This window comes from Lepeophtheirus salmonis, chromosome 4 (assembly GCF_016086655.4).
Source record: "Lepeophtheirus salmonis chromosome 4, UVic_Lsal_1.4, whole genome shotgun sequence".
Lineage (NCBI taxonomy): Eukaryota > Metazoa > Arthropoda > Copepoda > Siphonostomatoida > Caligidae > Lepeophtheirus > Lepeophtheirus salmonis.
The window spans coordinates 8,063,275-8,088,110 of NC_052134.2; the positions used below are offsets into that span (position 1 = coordinate 8,063,275).

General features: G+C 28.6%; 1 protein-coding gene and 1 pseudogene across 9 annotated transcripts in view; one reads left to right on the forward strand and one right to left on the reverse strand.

Annotated features, from left to right (window-relative positions):
• The window catches only part of LOC121116534 (kin of IRRE-like protein 3), a 308,756-nt gene that overhangs the window by 226,946 nt on the left and 56,974 nt on the right, over nucleotides 1-24,836 (reverse strand). For all 9 annotated transcript variants that reach the window (XM_071887590.1, XM_071887596.1, XM_071887592.1 and 6 more), the window contains one exon: nucleotides 17,034-17,133. The gene's annotated coding sequence lies outside the window, so the exon portion shown is untranslated. The remainder of the gene's footprint in view (nucleotides 1-17,033; nucleotides 17,134-24,836) is intronic.
• Nucleotides 491-1,020, forward strand: LOC121116242 (ATP synthase subunit b, mitochondrial-like; annotated as a pseudogene).

Sequence of the window (24,836 nt, forward strand, 5' to 3'; positions counted from 1 at the left end):
GAAGTTTAAATTAATGTATTGGAGACATTTTTAATATTTGCCTTTGATAAATTGTTTGAAAAAAGGAGATTCTGTACATAAGATGACTACAAAATGTAATATTATTTTCTTTCAGTATTATTTAAGATTATAAATTTACAGATATAAAATTCATTTTAAAAAGTATTCAATTGCTCTACTGATTTTCATACTTTGGTAATATATATGACTACTACTTCCGGCAAATTAGTCTTTATGTTGATAAAATATCAATTTTATTTTGGGGTGGCTAACCACTCCAGAGAACTACTCCCGTTAGGATTTGGAGGAAGTATTGTTACGTGAAAATATTCACTCAATTATAACAAATTATTTTTTATATTAAGTCTTAATGATGTTGAAAATTTAAACTATGGAAATTTTATTCAACAATATTTTTTTTTTTTTAAACAAAAAAATTAATTATTAATATATCAGTGTTCGTCATTGTATATTTCACGAGACATGATGTAATGCACTCTCGACTAAAACCGGAGCCAGAGATCCCTATGCTTTCTTGGCCTTCTTCGGAACGTTTCTTGTGACCAAGGAATACTTTATCGTTGAGCACGATTTCTACACTGGCTTGGTTCTCTTCATCATTTTAGGAACTATTAACTTCAAATTTGGAGCAGGCGTCAATAACTACTTTTCCAGAATTTTTAAGCCGATGTAGACAAATTTCGCTCTATCCGTCAAAAGGAATTTGAAAATTTTCATGAGGTCATCGCAGAGGAAGAAAAGACACAATGGATTGCTTCCAGCTATGAAACTTTAATTAAGGCCAAAAATGAGAGTGTTACTCTTCAATTAAAAACTACCTACAGATCTAGCCTACAAGTGAAGAAGAGGCTTGATTATCAACTCGAAATAGCTAATTTTTACAGACGTATAGAGCAGAAACATATAATCAACTGGAGTCTTGATGGTGTCAAGAAGGCTATCACTAATAAACAAAGGAAAGATGCTCTCAAAAAGGTTATTGCCATCCTAATACTTTAACTGAAAAACAATTATTTATTCCTTAAGTTTCCTTATTTCCCGTATTTAACCACTTTAAAAAAATATTTATATTATATGTATGACGTATAATTCTTTTGTAAATCCATTATTATTTCTAATTTTTCAAAATATCCTTCTTACTGATTCGCAACAAAAATATCAATTATCAACGCTAGAGAATAGTTGGTAAAGGTTGCGAAGCTATTGAAAGGTAGTTTTTATTATTAATATGTATTTTGAACAAAATACTGAGCATTATGTCAGATATATATTTATTTTTTTCAACAGAGTCTCCTTAGAACTCTATACACTTTTCTCAGCGATATTTTCATCTTTGTAGCCCATCCAATCAGTACTCTGCATGTTTCTTTGCAAAACAATCATTCACGTGATTTTGGTTAAATTACTCCGAGTTGAATTGACTTAGACTTGTCAAATTTTGAAACAACAAGCCTCTATAAATATCTTCATGTTTAAATCTATTTAAAGGTTACTGTTTCAAAACAATTATTTAATGATAACTTCATAGTCAATTTGTCTATTTTCAGAAAAATACTCACTCAAACGACTGTTTCATAAGAATTGCAAAGTTTAAAATGGCTAAAACTTTGGTAAGTAACTGTCAACTGATGCTAGAAAGATATGATTAACTTTTATTTTCGAGTGCTTCAATCTTCACGTCGAGTTCGGAAACTTTTAAGACCACCCTCATATTATTATTCATTATATAATAAGGGCATTTAGTGACCCAAAATTATTCTCAAAGACAACAAAATTTGGATAAAAATTAATTACGTGGTCATCGTTTTACAACTATGTTTTTACTTTATTCCACCCCTTGTTTCTGATCACCCAAATATACAAATATTTATCAAAACGACCGGTCATATTTTTTTTATTAAGGTACTTGTTTTGGATATTAATATTTAAAAAAAATGAAATAGATATAATTTTACACATTGTTCAACAACCGACAAAGTCATGCTTAAGGGCTCATTCAAGGTATTTTTTTAATTTTTTGATGAGAAACATGTTAATTAAGACTTACATATTATACATTTCAGCAAATAAGAACACATAATCCAAAAAAATTACATATATGACATGCAAGCCTGACTTCTTTACTCAGACCTTGTGCAATATTCATTAAAATAATTATTACTATTATTAGCAAGGTTATTACATTATTACTCTTGTAAATATGATGGTACATGATGGTAGGTTTATCAAAATGTTTTTGACATGTGACTCTAACTTAATTTCACTATCTACTGACATGAAAATTTGCAGTATTTAAATTAATTATGCTTTATAATAGCTAATGTACACAACAGTAAATGTCTTTTAAGACTTCATTGTCATGAAAATTAAGCCACTTATTTTAAATTAAGAGAAACTATCTTGGGTAGAAAATAGAAACCAAGTTATAAATATCAAAACTATGTAAGAAATACTTTCTTAAATGAAGCACTTACACTTTTGTCCCACAGCCTTTCTTGACCAATAAAGGGTTTTTTTCAATCTTGTTAGGAATTAAAGAGAATATTGTCAATATGTATGGTGGAGATCCCAAACTTGTAGGAGAATCTATTTACCATTTTAAAGCTCCGTTATTTTTTTCAATACGATATTTTGTTGGGCAACCAAATGTAAAACTTGTTTTTTTTTTTATCCCATGTCTCTAAGTGTTAAAACGTTGGAGCAACATTGCAAGGCAACGCGTGTGCTATCTCCTCTTCATAATATCAGTGTTAATAAGACTACAAATATGTCCATTCGGTCTGTATAAATATTAAAAAGTCCGTAACATCCCAATACCGCCAAGAAAAACCGAAAATTGTGCAACAACAATATGTCTCGCTTCTGGCCTGTCTCAATATTCTCTTAATCCAGCCTTGATCTCAACTCTTTGCAGTTTAAGGTGTCATAGAGAAAAATGTCTGCCACACCTCTCATCCAAATTTGGATTCGCTCCGAGCTGCCACAATGACATTGGTGGACGCTAAGGACATCACCTTCAGCGTCAAGATCTGCCAAGATCTTTGTCAGCATGTTGAAATATTTATGGATAGTGAAGGAGAGTGTGTTTAAAAGAAAAAAATATAGTTAAATGTTGTATTTTTAAATATTAGATATTGTTTTTTAGTTGGGGTTTTCTTGATTCTATAAAAAATCACTGTGTTTCATAATTTAGCCATGCTACTGCATGTTTTGGTAGGAACTTTTGTAGTTATCTTAACTGTTTACGGCATTAATTAAACGTTGGTTTTATTTCAATTTTCTATTTTTAAAACACCACGTTCCTTGACCTACTTATCTAAAAATGGTTCGAAAATTTCGATTTTGCGTTTATATTTGCTAGACTTAATTAATGTATGACATTATTTGAATGTCTAAATTTCTTAAATATTCAAAAATGTACTATTTGAAATGCCAATCTTGTCCCGTATTTATTTTCCTTCCATGCAATGGAAAAGTAGTGAATAAATTTATCTTTATTTATAAATTGAAATAAATAGTTTAAAGTTTTTTATTAATATGTATAGAAAATAATAGAATTTCATTTGTCAATTCCAGAATTATCAAATCTGCTCTCTTTTTTTTAATTAATTAATAGTATAATTTTTTATAAAGAAAAAAAATACATTAAAAAAAATAGAAATAATTTAAATACGTTATTCAAATGTGTGCTTATGAAATATTAAAATTCATCTATCAATAACAAGGCATCACATTTATATTCAAACTTTATCCTTTTAAAACAAAGCAAAGTTTGCAAAAAAAAAATACATATTTATTTATATCCCCAATTACCCAATTACTTTACTTACGCAGTAATATCATGGTTTATCGGCAACAAATTTATTAAAAAAATAGCTAAATTTCTCTTTTACCATTGTTTTTTATAGGTGATAAACTATAAAAAAATATCATGGAATGCAACATACCTTTTTGAAACTGAAAATAACTTCTTAAAAATATATTTAGTATCATTCTTTAGCAATTGATACCATCGTAACTACTCCCAAGAAGCAAAACAGACCATGTTTACGCACTTTTCTAGGCCTTGATGAGGTTGTTGATAATTTTCTGAATGACAAAGGAGGAACTTCTTGTTTCCATCACTCATCTCGCAAAGTTAATACTCACTATTCCGTCTTAAAAACACTTGCAAACTAATAATTGTTTCATTTTTTAGGTAACTAATATAAAACGTAATCAATTTTACGATTGTACTTCGAATCACTCATTCAATCACATTTTATTTTACAATCAGAAAAGTAGATGATAAAATTTGAATTAATATAAAATAAAAATGGACAATGGGTACAGCGCCGAATCTCCATCTAAAATCAAATGAGTTATGTATCTCAGTTTGTTACAAAGATATGGTTGATTCAAAGGTTTTATATGGTCACAGTAACCTTGACCCTTGAACTTCTTAAAAATATATGGCTCTTTACTGTGACCATATATAACCTTTGTACCAAGTTTGATCAAAAATAATTGGGTACTTTTTGTGTAATCCTGGTGACCAAAAAAAAACAAGGGCAAAACATAACCTCTGTTTAATTTTGTTGGCATAGGTAATAAATAATTCCCCTTAAATTAAACTGATTATATATTATGATGGAATAAATGATTACCTATAATTACTATAATACTGTATTAAGCTATTTAATAAGCTCATTTTAGGTTAAAAACAAATATTTCCAAAAAAACAATTATGTCCTTAAATCTATAAATATACCAAATTTGATTAACATTTTTTGACGTGCTTTTAATTTTCAAGAAAATACTTTATTTGTGGAAGTTTAATCTTCGGATCTCAAGATATGACTATTTTAAATTTAGTGTGTATCACAGTCTTTTCATAAAGTAAATTCAATCAGATTGAAAAATGATGTCAAAATAAATTTAGTGGCTCTTTGTGAAATAATATATTTTTACAAAATGCCATCTCCATGCTTTAATATTATTTGTTTTTGTAATCCCCAATTTTGGAATGCCAAAATAAGTATATGTCGCTCAAACATCTGCAAGGTATACTTTACAACCTTTGATCAAGAATTTGTAGTTGATCTTCAACAGTTTTTTGGAACATAGTAAGGACAATAATTTATAGAAAAGTGGAAAAAAAAAATAATTGTCGAAACTTTTCACAGTTTTGTTTTTCCTAAAATATTCTATATTAAATCCCTGGAATTCACACAACTTTAAAGTCTCATGTCCTTCCCAAAATATTGTTCCTCCATTTGATCAAAAAATCAAATACTTTTCACTTAAGTTTGTCTTTCATGTTTCATTTCTAAAGATTTGAAGCTGAATTTTTCTGAATAAAGAAAAGTGATTTAATATCATAAATAATAAAAAGTACTACACATCAATACAAATTTGGATTATTTTCCATATTATTCGCAAAGACACATATGTTACATACTTCTGTATGTGCTAAGAGCATATGTAGGTTAGCCTCCAGTAATGCTACAATGAAATAGAAAATATTAGCATAATATCAAATTGGCATGGTAAACCTGACACTTTTAAATAATTTTTTGTTAGAAAAACAGCTTGGCTGTCATGATGTTTTATTTTATTATAGCTGCGAGCAGCTGTGAGGGGAAAGAAGTAAATACAATTATAACTTTGTGTCTAATAAGTAAATAGTTAGTAATTCTTTGTTTTTGATCCTCAATTCTATTGTGAGTCGAACCAAGATGCTTCGAGACATAGGTTCCTAATACCTACAAATCTGCCAAAGTATGATAGAAATGAGGGTGTATGAGTCATCTATTTTTCTAGCTCGCCAGGCACAATGCACGTAGGAAAAATCTAGTTTTACGTAGTTTTTATCTTATATTTGTCCAATTTATACTTATTACGTCACAAATTTGGGCGTGCTTTCATTTTTTTTTCAATGAAAACAGTGTCACTAGATATTTGGAGTCCAACATAGACTTATACTTATAACTAGAAATGAAAATTGAGTGCATTTTTATGCTTGCCTATTCTTTTTGGAGTTGGCCACCTGAACAGTGAATTGTATTTGCTTAAACTGTTGTTATTATTATTTTAATCATGAAGAGATAACTTTCTTTTCTACTATATACAAGCTATCATTAATATAAACGAAAGAGATAGAACATTTGCGTGTGCTCATAAACTACAGAAAGTAACCCTGATGATTTGTTTGGAGTTATAATTGTAAGTCCTGGTTTAATTCAAAGTAGAATTGAGGACCAAAATCGAAGTAATTCCTGTCTATGCCCTTATTTTTTCGCCCCTCTCCCCTCGTCACAGCTCCTTGTAGCTGATCTAATAAAACGTTTTGACAGCTAGGCTGTTTTTCTCCGAAATATTCTGGATATCGCGTATGGCTACCAATTTGATATTAAATATTTTTCCCATCTACAGAAATGCTCCCGATATGTATCACTAATTATAATTCCCCATGAACCATTATGCATAAGCAAATGTCTTTCATGCATTATTATAATTGTTATCCTTTCACTATGCATTTTTTTAAAGATGCACTAAAGTGGAAAGGATATCTTCTTTAAAGGATAAATTTTAATATCACGACGAATCATTAACGAATGAACAAATCATAAAAAAGAACGATAGCAACCATTGTTGTTTTAAATCTACTTGTATAATTGCTATTATTTGTGATAAATATAAAAAAATGTGGATGTGGCCTCATGTGGATGTGGCCTCATATAAAACTGAGGACCTGTAAAATGTCTTAGCAGAGGGATATAGTGAGGGGAATGAGGGGAAGCCATTGTCGCCTCTTTTTCTAGCTGCTTCTAACAAAAATGGAGGGACACTATGTCAATATGATGGATGAATTTTAAAAATGGCAGATATATATTTGTTATAACTTTCATGATTCGCCAGGTTTAAACTGCAGACGCACTACCGAGCTATTAGATATAAACAATCACCCTTTCATTAATTTCATTATCCCTCCATAGACAGCTGTTCTTTCCTTCCAGATTTTACTCTTTCTATGCCCTTGCTATCAGAAAAACTATTACAAAATGTAGGTTCATATACTTTTTTTCAGCTCTATTCCACGTTCTTGCCTTTGAAAATTGAACATCTTGGAAAATATCTCTATAAATTTTCTAAAAGTAAGATATTTCCTATGAAAACAATAACTTTTTATAAATTAGTAGCCTTTCTTGACTGGCAAGAGATTAACTTTTTATCTAACTAATTTCAAAATAATTTAAATATTGATAAATTGAGTAGGAAAGATAAAAGATTAATTTTGAACCACATCAAGGATTACAAAAACATTTATTATTAAAATTTAAGATACAAAAAACTTTTATTTTACAGGATATTTGTCTTTTCTGGTTGCCAACATTCAAACTAAAACAACACTCTTGATCATAGCTTAGCTTTTGAGTAGTATGCCACCAAAGTAAATGATTTATAGCTTCTTTTTATACAATATTTAGTAAATTACTTAGGATGATAGATAAACAAAAACTAATTAATAATTGTTGCATATAGATTACAAGATTCATACTTATATGTAGTTGTAAACAAAATAACTTATCGTTTGTATTTAGATAAACTTATCATTTAACAATAGGTTGATGTTCTAAATACAAGTATAACCCCGAATAATCTATATTAATATGTAATAATTTACATTTACAATACACATATGTTAACTAATATTTACGAAAAGTGTACTAAGTATTACAATTTTAATTTATCTATTTTTTATGTTGTGAAAAACAATTTGTTTTTTATTATTTATTTAAATACATATAGTGAAAGATCCAATGTCTAAAATAGAATATCTCTTGTCTGATGTACACATATAATTTTTACATATTATATACCTATATCTAATTTAAATTCATAAATATAGACACGAAATTGGATTTAATTAAAATAAATGATTTCATTTTCTTTTATAATTAATTATGATACCTCTTATATAAAAATGCAATGTTATATTAAAATTGATTATCCAATTATATTAATATATAACTTTTCTACATAATAAAATCAAAAAATATTCTTTGTCATATTTTATATAGTAAAATTTAGTTTTTTTTTGTCACAGCTATGAAACACGTAAATTCTTATATATATTATAATTTCTATCAAAGTTTATCTTTTTATATTTTTTCCTCAAAGTTTTATGATTTGCATGCAGTTATACGGGTATAATGGAGGCTCGGAAATTTAAAAACGAAAATTCAAGTATCATGTAAAATACAAATTATTTCCTTAAGTTAGTTCGGCAATCTTTTGTTCTTACATGAAAAACTTTTGACCTTCTGGTGTTATTCCAAAAATATTGCCTCGTCGAAAAAATACAAAAACCACATGCTTTTTTTTGTTTTTATAAAATAACAAATTTAATTTTATAGATTTGTTAGCCTAGTTCAGGACTTTTCCAAGGTATTGGGTAGGCAATAATTTACCCTGTTTACCATAGCAAACACATGCTTGCTCACTTAGATACGAAGGGGTTCTCAGAGCTTTAATCCCATTTTGAGTAATTATTGAATAAATCAAGAAATAATTCGTTCATTAACTTTAGAATTCGATTAATATTTTTGCTCGTCACTTATTATTGGTGTATAATTGAGATGGGGAGCAAAAACTATTCTGCCCCTTAGGCTTCTAATTGTTGACTCATTTACATTCATTTATTAAAAAATAAGGAACAATACTTTTGGTATTTGACTTAGATTAATAAATAAAACAATTATTAATTTAAAACCAACCATAAACATATTTTTTTTATGGTTGATTTTGACCAAAAAAAAACATAATTTTTGTTTATGTTAGAAAAAATTTTAAATTAAAAAACTTTCACAACAAATAACCTAGTGTCCGTAATTGTTTTAAATATCAGTTAAATAATACAATATTAACCAAATAGTAAATGGGGTTCTTACTTGCAAATAGCAGGCCAAATAAGTTAGAAAGCTCTTATGTAACATATATGCATGATGATAATTTTAAAACTTGAAAATTTAAGTATGAATATTACAATTTTTTCCCCAAAATTAGTTCAATAATTCACAAATCTTTTTCTGTTATATGACAAGTACATAGTAGTAAATTAAATTTCAGGATTCTCAAGTTTTTGAGGTCTTAAGTTGTTCCTGACTTAAAATCTCCACCCTGTATATATTTCTGAACTAAAAAATTCATTATGATATATATAACAAAACACTAACACTTTGTTAATACCCTAATGCTATTATTTGTGACGTTTTGGAAATCACTGCATTACGTAATTTCCCTTCTTTATACAAATGAATTAACACCAAGGTCAATATTTTACTTTACTATATCATAATGCATATTACCCTATAGTGTTATCACAATACCAGCATTTTTGAACTGGTTCTGGTATCATAATTGGTTTCGAAATTTAATTACTGTTTAACTGAAATATATAAAATAAATGTCGTCTATAGCAATTCACATGTACTAAGAGGTAGTTTCCAGTGGCCAGCACATATTTTTTATTGAGGAAGGAGGCGAGGATCTTATGTCACCGAAATACATTTACTTTTTTTTTCTTATTCGTGACATAGAGTTTCACTAAATAAATATGAGAAGATATCGAAGTATTGCAATAAATCTATCTCACCTAGGAAAAATCTTGAAGTCAAGTAAAATTACATACCATAATTAGAGTTTAATTATTTCAGAGTGATTGGGATTGGAACTCACATATTTCAGATGACCAACTTTCCTAAATGTGTGTCCACTATACTAATTATCAGTAAACCACAGTAAATGAACCATTTTTGCTATCAATTTTGTAAAGCAATAAATAAATGTGCTATTACTGCATTTTAATTAGAGAAACGATATGTCACGTGTTCGAAAAGTTTGAAAACGCTGTAACAATAAAAATTTGAAATGTACTACAGGAATTTCTTTGTAAACATCCCGTTTAATCTTTTTTTGCACGATATTTTTAGAAGAGACGTCATTTTTTAAGCCCAGATTAAAATGGAAACTAAAAAAACCTTGGTTAATATCCCAGTACAAGTCAGACACACCAATACCAACATCATGATTTTGCTCTCAGTCAGAACCAGACGGTCAGGATGATAAGGAAACGACTTGAAGCCAGAAAAGGTATTGAATATAATCCTGGATTTTGTTGACCAATCAAACTAACTCCAGAAGTTGCCCAAATGGCATTTGAAGGCAATTCAAGAATTAAATGACTAATCTGGCCAATAAAAAGACATTGCAATGGCGACAGTGTCAAAAGCCATAAAAATTGTTTGGGGAAGTCCTTAAGGCTTCATAAACTACCTTAATTAGTCAGTTCGAAAAAAAAAAAACTTGTTTGCAGCTCCTTAAGCGCATCTTGAATGATCTAAAGCATCATGGAAACAGAGCCATTTTCTTCATTGATGGAAAAACGTTCACTTTTTATATTATTATTAATTGACAAAAAATTATGGATATACATTACACATATATGAACGTTTGTTATATGAGTTATATTCGAATTCTAAGCATTTAAAAAATAACAAAGCATATAAGATATAATTATTTTTGATGTGTATGAAAATATCAAGAAAAGTAACATGGATAATTAGATATCACTATGTGAAGGTATAAAATCTGACTTTTGAAAGTTCTTTGATATTTTTCACCTTGAATGATGAATTGTTAATAATCTATGATGTCTAGTTCTTTTATCTTGTGTTATTTTAGCTTCTTTGGTAGTTGATGTGACAAATTTTTCCACATTTTGGGAATGGGATGGGATGTCTATTAAACCAAAAGTTTTTCTCTTTCAATGCACTTCAGAAATTCTTCTTTTTTGTATAAAAAGTTAAAGGAGGTTCCATTTTAAAACTATTTGGAATCGATGATTAATCAACTAACTCCAAATACCTTTTTGTATTGAAGTTTAAGTTATCAGTTGGGTGAATATATATTTTCTAACTGATCAAGTTTTTCTTTTTTCTCTGTCTTACATGATTAAATGTACAGCCGTCCTTCTGGTATTTTTGTCCGAGTCAAATAAAGCGCCTAAAAGTATAATTTCTGGGTGTGGAATGAATGACTTAAGTTTGAATGATTTTGCAACTACATTTTGTTCCTCTTTTGTAAGATACTGACGTCGTTGATGCAAAGCAGAGTAATAATGCTGAGAAGCAGATGTAACATGTTGATTATTTTTAATGTTTACGAATATTGGTCCATAAATATTAAAAATGATCACTACCATCTTTTAAGTTTTTTCTGATGGCTTTCTGGTCTGGATGTAGAGTCTCGGAAGTGTGGATGCTGTAGTAATCCATCTAGCATTGTGGACAGTTCCTGGATGTTTTGTGATTGAATGTGGTTCCTTTTGAACATTTGTGCAAATTTCTAAAAAGTACTTTTGATCCCTACTGAGTTTGTTTTTAAAAGAGTCATCGACGTCTGAAACGCATCCTCTGATGGCTTCAAATTTTATTGGATTCATTAGACATGCAAAGTTTGATATAAGCATTCTTAATTCTCCAATAAATGGGTTGGTTCCTATGATAAAATTCAAATTGTTTTTAAACAGTAATTCATCAAAATGGACCATGCAAATAACCCATTGTAAAGGAGTATCTAATTTTTGCTCAAGAAGATTATGATGCCATCTTTGTGCCTTGTATTTATTGTAATTCCATTACATCCAATGGCTCTGATAGAATGAAGACTTCCAGATTCAGAAATTAAAGAAAATAATTCTCTTGGAATGTGTTTTACCTTTCCAGAAATAGGGCGAATAATCATTGATATATTTACCGTAGGTTCTATAATTATGTGTTCCTCAAACATTTCAGATCTTTGATACCAAGGTAATGCTTATGCAAGGGCTTTGCGACTATCAAGATCGATGCAAATGTATTCCTTGTTTTCTTCAACAATTTGATATTTCTTTGCTTGCCTACCCACTTTCGATGTTGAAAGTAAATTTTGGGGAGTAGCTAGCTTCAAATCTCTTAATAATGCATTTCCATATGCGGAAGCAGAATGGACTGAAAGGCCATACCTAATAAGAATTTGGCTAGTTTCTTGGAGTTTGGTATTGTTTCTCTGTACGGCTGGTTGGTATACTTGATCATTTGGCGTATCATAATCATCCAATTTGGTTCTCGAATTTTTTTTGTATAATTTTCTCCATAGGATTTACTTGCCGCCTTGTGAATAGATAAAGCGATCATGAGTTTCTTAAAATTTTTTTGATCCATGTAGAAATGAAATTCATTCTGTGTTATTTTTTTGAAGGAGTGCCATGTACAATTTTTCAATTTGAAATAACTAATTTGCTTATTCGTACGGCAAGAACATATAACAAAATCAAAAAGATCTTACACCTTTTCAAAACCTCAACAGCAACTTCATCACTAGATCGGCTTTGTATATTTATCTTCTTTACATGGTCCCTGATGACAACCCACATTTTTTTTCCATTTTTTGCTTGAGGTATTTGATGTCGTAGGAAAGGATGCCAGCCATCTCCCAAATACTTTTAATTTTCATTGACATTGTTTCGACGATTTCAAGATGTTCTTGTACTGAAAGTCTCACTCCATTGCGATGTTGCTTTTTAAGGTAGAGGTAATATCTTATTAAGTCTAGCTTACTTGGCAAAGCATTGAAGAGGAGATTGTGAGGGCTTCCAAATAAAAAGTGCCCCTGAAGGTTCCTTGTTCCTGAAGCCATGCTAAGTGCAAATAAGTCATATATCTTTGTAGTTCAATAACTTATAGAATAAAAAGATTGATTTTATAAAACAAAGGTTATATTCCTAACTACCCATTGCGTAGTTATGTTCTTTGTTCTTTGAAGTACGCAGTAATTAATAATGACACTGTAAAGAGTAAACAGCCCTACGGACAATATTGTTACTTTCTTTGAAGGTAAAATTAAATTACTTTACACTATATTTCTTTGATAAGGTCCACAAGTGTAGTGAAGAAACTGTTTTTTAAATAAACAAATGGATTTTTGTATAAAATAAAAAATGTTCTTTACATCCATATCACATAATAAAAAAATATTGAGTACGTAGAATCATTTTTGGATAATGTTTATGACTAACCAGAAGTAGACCTTCCTATTTTTGCTGCAGAAAAAAATATTGCAGGACATTCTTACCCATACTAAACCTCAACTCATGGTGGAAACATATTTTGGACTGCTTAAAGTTGGTTTCAAGAGACACCCTCTAATATACAACCCTTGATAAATTCAGAGAAAACGGGATATCGAGAGAAAATCTATTTTCTAACCCTGCAGACTGTCTGGTTGCTGATTGAAAGCATATTCATGATATTGGTGTGACTGGGAGAAAATAGAGAAGTAAACTCCTTTCTTATGGCTTCCATTTTCAATTATAGAGTATTTAATCTGACATAAACAGGTGACCTAATTTCTTAAGCTATTCCCCCATAAAGTTCGAACTGCACGTTCACTAAGAAATGCCTACATAACATCTTGAATATACATTTTTTATTAACATTCCAAAGTTTTTAAACATTGGTATTGTTATATCAATATGAATATGTTTTTAGGCGTGAATGACAGTGATAGAAATAATAAGAATTCAACAAAAGTATAAATTTTTTAATATTTTACGTACATAAAAAATTACCTTTTAATGGAAAAATAAATATTTATATAGGCAGTAAAAATTTTCAAGCTTTGTCGTATGACCTAATCCTAACTACATTTACATTGCTTCATAGACACCGATGTATAATTCATTGCAGTAAAACTACTACATATATGAATATAAGTAACATATGAAAAAAAGAAACTTCTGTATAAAGTAAGCCATTAAGGTTAATATTATGTACTTGCAACTAAATGAAAGACACAATAACAAGGGAAATATATTTTTTTGCATATTAACTATGATTAACTCAAACGGTTTTTTAAAGCTATTAGATAAGCAAAAGTACCATAACTAACAGTAAGACTGATTGCATTTACCTCAATGTGTACACTGTACATTTTATAAGCATGACATGTACAAATATTACTCAAAAAAGTCCAATATTTCTTATCATAATATTTTATCACTTTTTTATCTCAAAAATATATTTCTTGTTGATTTTTGAAGATTTTGTTTGTATTTGTGATTGGATACGATAAAATCAGTATTAAATCGCAAAAAAAGTCAATGTTTTAACTATTCAGGCTGTATGATACACGCAAATAATCTTTTTACACCATCTGAGAAATGATTTATGTATCAAGTTGTGACGAGAGCACTGGATGTATCAGATACTTATAAAATTATCATAATTGTTATTTCTGCAGTTCAGCAAGATAGACAGCTTCACACCTAAACTGAGAGTGTCTAATTTTAAAACCAGTTTACTCTGCAATTTAAGATCTAGTAAATGTCACTTTGGAGACTCATTCAACAGATAGGATATTTTCACACTAGTTTCCAATGATATAATATATCATCACGCAGTGATTGTAAGAAATCAACTATATAGCTACACCACAATTATATCCGACTTCGAGATTTAAAAAAACTACATTGGCATTTTAAAGACATAATGGCTGAGTCCTTGAATATTTCATTAATATTTGTATTTTATTTTCCGATTTGTAATATGTTTCCAGTATTTCAGAAAGATTGAAAAAAAAGAAAAAATAATCAATTGATTTTTGAAGCCTTATGCAAAATATAAATGTCTACAATTTTTTTAGCATAAATTCGAAGTGTAAGATACTTTGATTATTGATTATTTCTGATTTTGAATCAAAAAGTACGTATACTAACAATTGTTTAAAGTTTTGAACGATTAAGTATTAAAAAAGTGGCAAATATTCCAGCAAAAATGTAAGTAAAATTATATCCAGTCTTCTTTTCTACAATTAAGTATTCATTGGTAGATTATGAATTATTTCAGATTAAGATTCCAGGACAATACCACGTAAATATTTCATTGGCATATGGCAAATTACACATTGGTAAATTGAACAGTAAGGTTGGCATCTTGACACATCGCTTTACAACTATACACAAGCGTTATTTAGGTATTAGTTATTTTTTTTTTTTTGATAGTATTATTTTAGCCTTCAATTCGTAGCAAATTATTAGTAGTTTTAGTATAATGCATCATAATTGAAGGAGACACCATTTTCTGGAGATTAAAGGAGATATTTTTACAAGATAACATGAACAATTTTTACAATAAATCATTATAAAACATTCTCATATGGCTTATTTATTATAAAAATACTAAACATTTGCATTGAATACCACTTTGATGCCAATAATAAAAAATGATGCTTAAATTTATCAAAGTAATAAAAATTGAAATGTCAAAATTAGTAACATTTTTTTGATTGATTATGGATGAGAAAAGAAGAGTAATGATTCAAATATATCTTCTCCCCCCCCCCTTTCTTATTGTTATTTGATAAGATTTTAAAACATGTAAAAACAAATTTTAACAGAAAATAGGGTCAAAAATAAAACTAGTCATTGTAGGACAACATTTTTTTAAGACTGTAAGGTGCAAGGCCTTTTATTTTTTAGTCCCATATTAATTACGGAATAAGTCACTATTTTCCTAAATATTAATGAACAAGGTTGTTCATTGTTTTAAAACTTTGTTGTTTAGGCCTCTAAAATGACCGAAAACAACAATGCAGTATTAAAAACGCGGTATCAACTACTTTTCAAAGGCTAGGTATATCTTGCAAGTCCTTTATTATCGTTGATCATTGAATAGTTTATAGGGTACTTTTTAATTAATTAACGGGGGTATTGTCTTTAATTTTACATCAACAGAGGATATTTTGAAGCAAAATGAATACAAAATATGTTTTTCATTGGTATAGAAAATCCTTGGGAAAGGAGGCAATAAATGGTAATAAAAATACTTTCATGTCCTGAATCCCACCACAAATTCCCAGATTAAATAAAGGAATATATCAGTTTCCCCCTTAAAAAAAATCAACAAGAAATTATTTACATTCATTGCCCGGCACGTAAAGATGATGATTTGCCTTCTTTTGCTGATGTGTTTGAAACAAGATATGTTTAAAATCCTAAATTGAAACTGCCGGAGTCTTGGGTTTGGAGTTTTCGAAGAAAAAAAAAGTTAAGTCTCAGTTCCACATTTTGACCGAAGAAAGTGTCTTCTACGATCCCTGTTGGGAAAGTGACAAGTTTAATCTATATTGTGCATGCTTTTGTCGATTGCCCCCTTGTTTTCGTAATTACTTACATTTTATTCTCCTAATGTGGACAGGGAAAATGTGAATCCCTTAATGACAACTATATTGTAAGGCTTGTCGACAAAGCAAAGACGAAAAAGCTATGAAAATCTGGCAATATATTTTGCTTTATCGAGTGCTAAAGCTCTTATTGCCAATTAATTGGAATCTCGGGAGCCAATTCATAGATAATACTTGAAGGCAATATTTTTTTGCAATTTTAATCATAAATGCGAATTCAAGCTTATGTAATGTATTTACTTTTAACAATTCATATTATATTAATTTATGTTTTGTGCATATATTGTGTATAATTTGAATAATGATCAATAATAAAAAAAGTTCTAACCATGGATATTATACAAGTGTTTTTTCATACACCTAAAAAGAGTCAGATAATGTAGCATTTATACGGATTACAATTTAGTTATCTCATAACACCTCATTTAATTACAACATTACTCATTTGAATTAAATTACCAACTAATTAGAATAGATCAATTACATTTATGCAATTTATTATTTCATCTTGTTTTTATGTTGCAACTTGTACAATTTCCTTATACCAGTTAACACTAGTATATATTACAAATTAGAAAAAATAATATACATATTCAACTATAAATAGGTATTTGTTTTTTTATTTTCACAGTTTATTAAATATTCTTTTGTTTGACACTTTTGTCAGCAAAAACTGCAGTTTTATTAAGAATAAAAATTTAAGTGGCCACAAAATTAAATAATGTCAATTTAATTCAATTAATGCCTACCTTATTTTTCAATGTTGCTTCTGAATAACTCCACTTCATCCTTGTCTTTGTTCTTCATAGTTCCAATTGTCTTGATTGAAGATGACTTTAATTAAACTTCCTAATAGGAAATTAATTGTATTCAATCATTAATAAACTAAATATTAACTGAATGTAAATAAAAAAATATCATCAATAAATTAAATATTAACTGAGGGAGAAAAAAAAAGTCACTTATATCGTAGAATATGTAATTCCCTATTCACTAAATATCATTCTCTATAATATATGTATGAATTTTGTAAAAATTATGAGAAAGTGTATTCAATTAAAAAAACAAGACAAAAAACGACAATTCAAATAATAATAAATAGACTTTAAAATTGTATTATTTTGAAGTTGACAAATGAAGATGTTATATTCAAATAATAGTAAAAATATATTTTGAAATATGTTGAAAGATATAATAATACGGTTATACCGAGATTTCTCAGGATCTATCCCCAAGGGAAATCCTGCATTTAATTAGTGTCTTGCTCGTGTCGCTAAGGGTAAAATGTCGGAGGACAATACAAAAAGGCAACATATGTGCAATTTCCTCCACGTCAGTGTCAGTGCCAATGAAAAAAATCAATTGTATTCTTTAGCTGGCCTATTCATTTGGAACTCCTAATATGAAGAAATAATTTTCTTTTCTTTAGTAGCTGTTATTACTATTCAATTCTTGAGTAGTGAACCTTATTTCCTTAATAGACTCAATTATATTCAAATCCTGATTGAACGTTTGAGTGTGCTCATAAAATAAAACCCTGGTGATTTGAGTTATAGTTGTAAGTCTTTGTTGAACTCAGAGTAGAATGAGGGATCGACATCGGACAAATGCCTGAAATATCCTTGTTTATATTTTTTTCTCCTACTTGCCTAGTCACAGCTGATTTTTGCTGATCTAATGAAACATTCCATATATATTTTTTGTAATTATTAATGCTATTACAAGCTTTGTTCTACGTATAATACTTATACATAAGATAACTGATTTTGTCGTAAAAGGAATATTAATAGTATTAATTCATTTGGTATTACCTGTGGTACTCGAAGGGTTTGTTAGAGTGTTATCCTTTTTAATCATAAATAAGAGTACTCTGATAATCTAGAGTATATTGACAGGCTATTGTACTATTTCTTATGGAAATTTAAAAAAAGTTTAAAATGTGTTTCCCAGGAAATGAGAGACCCTAATATCTACAAATACAAGATATTGCATTTAAAACCTATTCTACATTCAATCATTGTTATTACATACATATATTTTCTGCCTACTAGGTAAGTTTATTGAAAGTCTGTCAGTTAAAAAAAAAGTAGATTCGTTTTAACATAAATGAATTCATGTATAAATTTAATTGGAATAAGTATTTTTCCAATTATTCAATATTTAACTCCTTTCATTTAAATTTTAAAATAAGATATACGTCATAAATATAATATAAATAAGACAATGTTTTTAATTAATAGGATTGTATTGGTCCTTACTACTTAACAATTTGCACAATTTTCAAAACAAGGGGAGAGGGGCGTAGCATGTGACAATTTTAGCACTTTTACACTATAGATTTGCAGAAGTCATTTTTTTTATTTAACTTTCAGTTTACTTCTATTACTTTTGGGGTCGTCTCTGAGTATCTTATGTGCAAATCTCAAAAGAAACATAATTTTTTTTATTTATCTAACTCTTAAGGTTATGGAAAAAATCCAGCCATAGAAACCTCAGGGGAAGGATAACAAAAGCAAAATATGACCCAATAGCCCATATTTTAAAATTGATATCTATTCAAAAATCTCTTCAAAAGTATCTAATTTTTTTTCACCATACGCAGAGGACTAACCTAAAGAAAAGTTCCCAAGGATAATTGCCCTCGAGAAAATGGACATTTGGGGAAATTGCTAGTTTGGAAAATTGTCCAGGAGAATATTAATTGCATTTTGTTCAAATGTTATGATGAATAATAAAACATTATAAATTCGCTCAATACTATTGATGACAAATATCTATATATATATATATCCCTAAAGGAAGTACCTTCAAGAGTGAGTAATATCATTGCAATCTGGGAGGGAGGGGGAGGAATATATAACTTAGGGCCTCTTAAAATATGGTTGAATACTCTCCACTCTCAGATTGTCCAGTGCCCCGGGGTTAGTGCAGGATTATTAAAAACCACTGCCATTTCATCCAATACACTCAAAGAACCCCGTCATCACTACAAACTAGTTCAAAGTCCTTGGGGTTTCAGTAGTTCAGGGGATAGTTTGGTATAAGTAAAACCCACAGCCAAAGCATCACATACATCCAAGGAAACTCTCCTATATCAATAAATAGTTACAAGCCCTCAGGTTGTGTGAGGTACTTGAGGGTAACCCTGAATCCTTACATCCTACCACCAAAGGATAATATACTTGTAAGGAAACTCTCTAATATTAAAAAATAATTACAAGCCCTCGGAGTTGTGTGTGTACTCGCGGGTACCTCCTGATCCTTAAAAATCCATTGCTAATGCATTATCTACTTCCAAGAAACGCTCTAATACCCAAAAATAGTTTCAAACCCTCGGGTTTGGCGTAGAAGTCTTAGTAGTGTTAAAAACCAAGTGTAATTTCCCGAATCAACAAGGTGCATGTGTAATATTGCTAAAAAAATCTTATAAGATATGTTATTTCAATGTATACTTCCTGGTACCTTGGATGAATTTGGCCGTGGCTTTTAGCAATCCTACACTAATCCTGGGCTAATCCTAGGGTGGAGGGTATTCAACCATATTTTAAGAGGCCTTAAGCTGTTTATTCCCCACCTTCCTTACCAATCCTCTCGATCCATTTCTTAGAAGATTGGATCGAATTAAAAAAAAATGCTAGAAAGTTGTATTGCAATAATATTACTCACACTTGTAGCTACTCCCTTGGGGGATGGAACAAATAAATATATTTAGATATTTGTTAAAAATACTGCTAAGAAAATTTATACTGGTTTATTATTCGTCATTAAGTTGTACCAATATCCAGGAAATTTTCTCTTTGTATTTACCCACAAGGCCATCTTCCCCGGGCAATTTTCTCAAGGGAAGTTTTCTTAGTTCCAGAATGTTTATATAAATTTAATAAAAAGTTTAATTAATATTTTACAGTTTAATTTTTGTATTTCGAATTACTTATCATGTACATTTTTTACACTTGTAAATGGAGATTATTTCATATGTATCTTAGAACCTTTTCTCTAACAAATGACTTTTAAAAAAAACCCAAAATCACTTGTTCGTGAGAAAGTTCTTCATAAATAATTTTTTTTTATTTCAATAGTTGTTCACGGGTTAACAAAATATATTCATGGTTCAACCAATCAACATTTAAAACACTGATAAGATATCTGGCTCAGTCAATGTACAAAGTAGTAAAGACAAAGACATATCTTCCTAATGTATTATGGCATTTGATTTTGTCGTGGACTCTTTTAATAAACGCAGAAACATTTTGTACTCCCGGACATCGAAGAAAAATTCGTGGGCGAGTATTTATGTAGTAAACAAAAATTAATTTTAGTCTATAAAACTACGTGCTGTTCACAAAATAAACAGTCACTCTTGAATTTCAATACTCATTCAGTAAAACTGTAGGATTTAATGCGTACAAGAGTTAATAAATTGCTTGAAAATCATCCACAAATACATATTAATCGATAGTTTCTTGGAATTTAACAAGTTTTATCAAGTGGATAATCAACACCAGTTTGTACTTTGTGTATACAGTTAAGTAGACTGGAGTAAAGCATATTCTATAAATATTCTTAACCGACTATTATATTTTAATAATATACTATATTACTTATGTATATACTTTTTTTTAAATGATGGCATATTTATGTACTTCATAAATATATATGCTAACTTATCAATATAAAAACTTGAAATTAAATGAAAATACAATCTACATACTGATCAAATGTAAGAAAAGAAAATAATCAAAAATAATTTTTTTTTACATACATACATATTTGTATGGGAGAAATTGAATTTTGTACGATAAATATTTCTTAAACATAATATAAAGTTAAGTAAATTCCATGTCTGTCTTATCAATATACCTTAAATAATGTTTTCGTCTGTTTACAAAAAGTAAAAGTTGTGATTAAAGGACTTTTACATAAACATACGTATATAAAATGATAAAGTGGTTTTTCTATTTTTTTTGTAATTTTTTTTTGAAGAGCATAATAAAAAACAAAGGGAATAGACACAAAGAATGAAGGCAGAGGAACTAAGCTAAGAAAAGGATGCAGAAAGATACATAGGAGAAGAAAAGAGGGGATAGAAATGGAAAATAATAAAAATATAAAAGAGAGAAGGAAAATGAGTTTTTATTTTGGACAAAAAACAGTCCTTTAATAACGTAGTAGTCCTAAAAGAAGTCATAAAAACACGCTTTGTTATTTAGTATTTTTACTTGCTTAATTTCAAACAAATACGTGTAACCATTTTGGTCAACATGTCTGATAACACTAAAAAAAGACATTCAAATACATATAACATATGAATCATTTTATTATTTTTTGAGTAGGTTTTGGCTATAAAATACATTTACTATAAAAATGTTTAGCTACAATTTAAATAAAATAGTAAGGATCATTATTTTAATATAATTGGAATAAAATACTATGTAAGATGTTTTTATTAAGAAACATATTTCTGTAATTTATTTTTAAAATTGTGGATAAATTATGTAGCAACTTTAGTCTGGGAGTAATTTACAAATAAATGAAAGTTTTATATGACTGACTTATTTGGATAGTAACCAACTGATTCCAGGCCTTTTTCTTGATTATTTTTGTAGGAAAGGTTGTACGATAAAATAAAGGTAACAATGTGTTTATTCAAAACGGGAGGGAAACCTGGGACGCGGTAGTATCTTCCGTTTTTGGATCATTACTATTTTCCACAAAAACACAAAGGCCTTTATCGCTGGAGACAACCAAATAGCAAATTTTACTTTCGGTTGTGGCTTTCTATGTTATTTTTGGCGTATTACAACTGAAATTAATTTAGAAAACAAAATCGTTAAGTCCAAATTAGCCATTTATAAGTCTTTCAATCTGTACCAAATCAAATGCCTTATGTCAAACATTGTACTTTTGATATTTTTTAGTTCATTATTCCTAAATTCATTTGTGAATTTGTTTTTTAAACTCTTACAATAGTAGCAGAGGCATATTCTGTTAATTTTAATCCAGTTTTCTTTTGTTGAGAAACGCTCCAAAATGGATTTGAAATGAAGAAATTATTTTACAAGTTTTACTTCTACAAATGTACTCGTATATATAATTAAAAGGTTAATACAAATATCATCTTTTTTTATTAATAAAACAATGATCATAAACAATTTTGTGTTTTAATTTTACACATCTTCTAAGGTTGAAAAAATATATTTTTAGCTAAGGAATGACTTGAAAAATGTATTGGGGACTATGCTCTATATAGAATATAAAAAAACCAATTTTGAACAAAAAATCGTATTTTCTTTGTAAGGGCCGGAACTTTTTAGCTATTATGTTATGTTATTGCAAAAATTCTTATGTTATATTTGGAAAAATTAGAAACATAATATCATTTTTTTGATAAAAATAAGTTTAGAAATAATTCATTAATTATTTATTCATTTCAATAAATGACACATAAAAGAATAAAAAATTAGCAAAATTACCCCATTTTGGATAATTAAAAGTCTAAAAAAGTATTTTGTATAAAAAAGAAAACTGAAAAAAGAGGATGAAATGAAAGTTATGAGGTAAAAATAAAAGGATCTCTCAAAAATAATGATTTGGATTAGATAACCAAAGTTAAATGGGCACAAAAGTGACATTGGACTTCTACCAATGGGTCGTGGCTAGGAGGTTTTAACCTAAAATAATTGCTTTTTATAAAAAAAATATGTGTGTATTTTGCTTTTAAAATGTTTGATAAATTGATAACCTATTTTCATTATACTGACTTTTACTTTAAGATCGAGAAACAAGTTTATTCAAGACTGTGAACTTAATTTATATTATAATTATAAGACAATCATTTCAAAACTATGAACCACCAAATGAATAAAATAGCCATATTTTTGGATAGAACCAAATTCATTTAGCATTCCTGTAAGCCTCTACGGGTTTACACTCTTTTTTGATTTTTTAAAAATTATCTTCCGACACATCTTCTCAGGATAAGGCATACATTATTATCTTAAAAGACTGAGCTAATAAAGTTTTTACACACTTCCATATTAATATTTGAACACTTCTGAGCAGCTAAGTAGTCAAACTTATTGGTATAGTTAAAACCACAAGACTTTCAAGGAAATCAAGTTCGTTTCTGAACATTTATACAAACTTGAGAAGTAGAGAATTTGCAGCTTTCATTATGAGGTTCTCTGCAGAGAGCTTTTAGTTTGAAAGTTGAAACAAAATTAATTTTTAGTTTGTCGTCTTTACGTGTCGTCTTCTGTTCGATGATAGGATATTTAATCCCAGAAAATAATTGACACTTTGTATTGGTAACAGAGTCTAACGTCTTGTACACACTCTGTGTGAGGCTTAGGGGTTTAAAACTCATCTGTACCTGATCATTGTCTTCAAACTTTGGAACCTTAGGAATCTTAAATTCAATTTCAATAGTTTTAGATGATTGTGAAGGTTGAGGTACAACTTTTTCTTCCTCAAGGACTTCCTTCCTCTTAAATTAAACAAGAATCGATCATCCTAAGAGTATAGTAGGTCATGTTAAAAATCTTGCACTTATCCCCATAACAATAATACATTCTTTTTTATTTATTGTCAAACACTCTATGTATTTTACATTTGTGAATCTTATCTCATAGCTTCTGTCTCACTTGTCGATATATATAGAAGGTCTTGAGTTTCTCTTCCCAGATGTCTTCCATTACTGTTCTACATAATTTCTCATATTTCCTCTAGAAAATTCTTGTTTGTCCTTTTTCTTGTAATGAAAGTACTTCGTGGTTAGAGTCAGTGCAAAAAAAAAAGAATTACAAAAGTGACAATTTCTATATTAACTAAATAATTACTATTCATTGACATGTATCCGTACTGTATTAATGAAATGTTAAAATGTTTCAATAAATATCTTAATTATATGGAGTTTTATTTAATAATACGTTAGTAAACTAGGATTTTTTATAACCCTAATCTAATAAAACAATCTTTAATTCCTTTTAAATTACATTTAGATAAATTATACTAATTTCAAATGGGTTTAAATGTAAAAAATATAACTTGTTAATTTAATTATCACATACGACTTCTTTAAAATTGAAAAGTACTTAACAAAATATGGATAAAATGAATAAATATTTTATGAACATTTTTGTAAAGAATGAAAATAAAGTACTTTAATTTTGAATATAAAAGATTAATCTTTTTGAGATCCTAAAACAAAAAATATATTTTTTAGTAGTATCTTGAACTCATACTTATATTTTCAGCATTTTCATTTAATTAACAAGTACAAAATTGATAAAATAATTTTAAAAAAACTGATACAAACATAAATAGTGTAACTATTTGTAAAAATGTACTAGTTATTAACTCTTATTTTTTCAAATAAATTATTTGGTGTTCCTCTTTACAATGCCAATAAATAAAATAACCTTCTTTTTCTACAAAATTAGATAAAAATAGTTTTTTGCAATTTTATTTGTGAATTTCAATTTTTTTCAATTATTTCACAAAAATGAAATATGAACTTCTCATATACAAAAGCTTAAATTTGCTATTTTTAA